The sequence below is a fragment of the Chenopodium album genome, chromosome 5 (genome assembly GCF_948465745.1).
Source record: "Chenopodium album chromosome 5, dcCheAlbu1.1, whole genome shotgun sequence".
In the NCBI taxonomy this organism is placed as follows: domain Eukaryota; kingdom Viridiplantae; phylum Streptophyta; class Magnoliopsida; order Caryophyllales; family Amaranthaceae; genus Chenopodium; species Chenopodium album.
Window position 1 is genome coordinate 39,860,756 of NC_137838.1, and position 5,616 is coordinate 39,866,371.

Here is a 5,616-nt window from a genome sequence, read left to right on the forward strand (position 1 = left end):
TGCACGTTCCAAGATGTCAATGGTTGATTGAAACATAACATATGCTAAGCATAGAGAACTGATGAGGACTCAATCCACCCTAGCCCCAACCAATCGGGCCGCGTTCTCTCCACTAGCTTCAAATCAACCCTTAAGCTAGCTTCTCATGATTCCACGAAGGAACCGGAAAAAGATAAAGAAATGAAAAACTTTGAGAAGGTAATCCCGACATCTCAACTATGCATACTCTCTCCATAGGTTTGAGATCTATCTCCCTCCACCGTTCTTTGACCTAACCCCACTAAAGTCTAAGGGACTTTTATTAGGTTGTAACGTAAGGCTAATGGTTAAGGCAGGGTAAAAATTTGAAAATTTTGGTGATATTTCCTAAGTGAAGCAAAAGAGTGGCCTACTCTCAAAAACAAACTCAAGAAATCGCAAAATATCAAAAAAAAATACCAATAATGCCATCTCCCACAAGTTTACTCAACACTAACACACAATATATACAAAAAAAATGAAGGAACGCTCCCCCCCAAGCTTGAACGAAGCATTGTCCTCAATGCTTAAACAAGGGAAGAAAACGAAACCAAACTAAAATATATTATTTGTGTTTATTTGTTTCTTTTTATTTTTTTTATGTATCCTTGCCTTTTTCTAACCATGGACGGCTTTTTCTTGAAACTTCATTTGATTTTCTTGAATTGCATCTTTCTTCTCGAACTTTTTGCATATTCTTTTCAAGCTCAACTTTCAAATACCGTACTTAAACCAATTCACAAAGTTTTCTTGCTCATGATCAACACTCTCAACACTCAAACCTCACATGCCTATGCTTCACTAACTAAAAGGGTTGGTAAACATAGGCCATTGGGTTTGTAATGCGGTTTAAACAAGAGCGGGAAACATTAGGCTCAAATTGGTTAATAAGTAGGTTGATGCAAAATAGAAAATCAAATTTGTAACAAAATAAAAAGAAGATAAAGAAAAATGAGAAAAGGTGCCCTTTTCCTCCCCTAGAGAGGCCCGGTCGCGATCTTGGGAGCTAGAGGTCAAAACAAGGATTAAGACATGCATAGTCAAGGATCCTAAATAGCCGCTCAACAAGGTGATGAAGGCTAGAACAAATGAAGCTCACAAGGGATTATAACCAAACAAATACCAACCAAGGGTTTCAAATCCACTATAGAGAACAACTCCATCTTACCACATTCTCGTGAACTAAGGCTTCATGGACCCCTAAAAGATCTTAAACCGGCTACCTTAGCATATAGTATCCTAGAGTCAACCAATGACACTCTCAAACCGTGCATACATTTACCACTTAGGAAGAAAAACATTCAAGGATTCAAGTCCCAAAACAAAATGTCCAATATAAGAACAAACAAAAAACATTTTTCCAAAATTACCTTGAAAGTACACAAAAATCTTTTTAGAATTTTCAAAATATAAGAAAAGACATGAAAATGCATATACTCAAGTGCATGGCATAAACGAATCAACATCCCACCAAACATGATAGGATACCCTCCCCCAAGCTTGAATGAGACAATATACTCAAACATAAACCAAATAATCCATGGGAGGGGAAAAGAAAGAAATCAATCCAACAAACCAACACAAGTCCAACGAGTCACCAACCATTAGAGAAAGATCTAGGAAAGATATTACCGGATATTGGTGGGTGTAATTACCCGCAAATGAACCAATTTAACCTTTCAAAGCCGATTTCCTCTTGAATTGAATCTCGATTTCCTTATGCTAGCAAAAATAGGCGTCAAACTTCCTTGGTTCTTGATCCAAACCAATGCATAAGAGTATATCAAGCCATGTACCTAGCAAAAGGCACACAAACATTTCCATGAGAGAAAATCTAATCTAAAAAGGAAAGAAAATGAAAGCAATAAAAACCTCGGGTTACTTCCCGAGAAAGGCTTGTTTAACGTCCAAGCGAGACCGCTCTAGTAAATAAAATTGCAACGAACGCAAGAGCTTATCAAATGCACTACTACACATCTCATATGATAACAAGTAGGCAAATGACGGGAGGAGGACGTGCAACAAGATTATTGCACGTAAATGAGGAGGAATATGCCAAAAGAAAGAAGAAAAATCAAAAGAAAAATCAAGAAAATAAGAAGAGGAAGAAGAAGAAATGTAAGGAAAAGAATAAAAAGGCAAAACCTCCTCAAAATCTTTTTGGGTGGCATAATCACCCATTTCCTCAATGATGGGAGGATGAGAAGGAAAAGTCTCATCAAACAAGAGAGGGTCCTCAATAGGCTCTAAGACAAAAGAGGGGAGGAACATAGGATAGTAGGGGATGTGGTCAAATTTCCTTGAGAAAGGGACATGAGGAAAAGGAGGAGAAACAATGGTCTCACAAAACCTCACATCACCAATGAGGGCATGAAAATCAATCATAGAATCCTCAAAAGAACACTCATGACTCACATCTCCCTCAAACAAAAACTCTCCAATAGAAACAACCTCATCCTCCTCTCTATCCAATCGATGAACAACAACTCCCACAAGATCCTGAAAGCCTAGAGTCTCTAAACCATGCATGAAAGGATGAAGGTTTCTCTCAAATTCATCCCTTTCCCATGAAGCATTGCCAATGAACTTTTTCAAGAGGCTATGATGATTTGTTACACCTTCAATGAACATACTAGCCATAACCTCAAATGAGTCCAAAGACTCATGGATAGAAGGGTCACAAACATGCAAGGTAGACTCATCAAGATGGGGAAGGGGGTTGGAAACCTCAAAATCGATATTTTCTTCATTCACAACTCTTCCACCATCACTCAAGGGACTTTCAATCTCTCTTGATTGCTCAAACTCATCATCATCATCCTCATGAAATCCCTCATTCAAAATTGAAGATGGCTCACTCACATCCTCACCAAGGGAAGCTCTCAAAGGGGGTAAATAAGGGGAAGGATGGCATTCAAGCTCAAATGGGGAATGAAAAGGATCAAAATCCTCAAAAATCCCCTCATCACAAGAAAATCTCCCCTCACCTTCACACCCTCGGCCCACATCATTCTCAAAAACACTCTCACACTCCAAATGAGGTGCCTCACATCCATTTACATCAACCAAAGCACTCATCACTTGGGCAAGCCTCACTTCTCTCAATTTTTGTTCCTCTTGAAGCTCTTGGAGTTGTTGGGTGAGATATTGCATTTGAGAAAGAATTTGGGCTTCAATGTTATTGGGTTGAGGTTCATGATCAAATTCAAATCGCACATCATCAAAATTAGCACAAACCTCATCAAAATGAGCATAAGGGGGAAAGGTGTCAATTTGCATACTTGGATTATCACTAGGCACATAAGAAGTATCAAGAGAATTCATGCAAAAATTAAAAGAATCTTGGCATTGAGAATCAAAGTAAGAAACATGAGATTCTCTATCGAAAGAATCCTTAGCAAGCCATGTGAAGAAATCCCACGCATCATGCATAGACAAATGACAAAATCTACCATTATTCATGTCCTCAACCATTCCCCTAGTATACTCATTCATGCCCTAATAAGCTATATCACAAGCATCACTAAGAAAACACCCATGGTAACTAAGAAAACCATCTAGTCTTTCAAAGTAAGCATAAAAGGGTTCACCATCAAATTGAGGAAAAGATAAGCATGCCATTTTTATACAAAGAACAAAGAAAAGCAAACACAAATCAAATTATATACAAGAACCTAGCTAATCTAATCAACACAAACTAATGAACGCCTTAGTCCCCGGCAACGGCGCCAAAATTTGATCGAGGTTAGATAGTGTCGTTAGTCTACTAACCCTAATCAAATTAACAATTTATAATACCTAAACTACCCTAATACGAGTATAGGGGTAAGTAAAGGGTCGAACCCAAAAGGACTAAGTGTATCAATCTATGCTAATTAGACTACTAGGAAAGCTTGTGAGGTAAGAGAGGTTCAATTAACACTACTAAGAGCAAATAACTAAAACTAGGGAAAGTGGAATCCAATTACATCAATACATTCAATAACATCATACAATTAGATGAAAATGACCTTGATTAGGAACAATTAACACATTTAACTCACTCTCGCACAATTAAGCATGTTAATTATCCTACTAAACTAATTCACTCTCGTGCAACTAGCCTAGCAAAGGTATGGAAGAATTTAGGGCTCTCAACCAACTCACTCTCGCACAATCGATTGAAAACACAATTAAAAGCATAGAATCAATTAGCTAGAAAGATTCTAATACATAAAAGCATCATCCATACACAATAATCAAGAAACAATTCCACACTAATCACAATCAATCATTCAATTTATTAACATGACCTTCATCCATTTCCCTAGAACAAAACCTAAACTAACATGGTGAACAAAAACAAGGAAAACAAGGTAAAATAATAATAAAAGCAAGAATCAACCACTAAACTAATTAATCTACTCAAATAAACAAATAAATAAGCAAAAACAATAATAAATGAAAGCAATAAAGGTGAGAGAAAGTTAGGAAGACTCATTGAATTTATGAGAGGAAAAATCCACAAATTTGCTTCTTCAAAATCCCAAAAACTCCATGAAAAATCCGAGATTTCTCTCTCTAAACTACTCCTAAACTAGAGAGAGAAACTCCTAATCTAACCCTAAGAGAGAGAAGCTCTCCTAAACTAACTAAGAAAATAGCATCATAGATCCCCTCTTTTTTTCAAAGAGTCCCGTCTATATATATGTGGCTCCCCCAAAAAAAAGAGACTTGGACAACAAGGCGCAAATAAATCGTAAACCCAGTCGTGCGCGCCCGCACATGAGTCCTGTGCGCCCGCACACAGGTGTGTGCGCCCTCTCATCGTAGTGTGCGGCCGCAACTTTGTGGGTACGGGGAAAATAAGTGCGCCCGCACATAAGTCATGCGCGCCCGCGCAAAGGTGTGTGCGCCCGCACAACGGTCGCGCATAGGGTCGCGCAAACTCTCTGGTTTTGCTCTGTTTCTTCAGTCTGGCTGTGCGGGTTCTGACAGGGCTGCGCGCCCGCACAGCCTCACATGTGCGCCCGCGCATAAGCCGCACAGCACCCCGCGCACAACAGATAACTTGGCTTCTTGATATCCTCTTTCTTTCGGCGCATAATTCCTACAAAACCAAAGCATGGAGATCAAAATAAAAACAAAGAAGATAAATTAAATAAATTAAGAAAATAAGCTAAAAACTATTAAAAACTACTTAAATACTAAAAAACAAGATAAAAGACGAGAATAAGTAAATAAAGAAATAAAGGACAAAAAGGGTTAAATTATTGGAAAAATAAGCCGAAAAACGACTCAATAAACACCCTAAAAAGTGGCATAAAAGTCACTTATCAGCCTTAAAACTCAGTTTTTGATGCAATTGCCCCGTATAGGTATAGAATTCACCAAAGGATTGGATTGAATCCTATAAATTTCTATTAAGTTAGGAATAAACCTAAGACTTACAAGTATACTATTTACTATTAGATAGTATAGGAATAATGTCTTGTAAGATAGCTACGACAAATCCAAATTCCAAATAATGGTTAGAGGCCATGAAAATCTAAAACAGACCCCATGTTTGAAATTCATGTTTGAAACTTGATTAATTTGCATGAAGGGTGAAAAACCCAT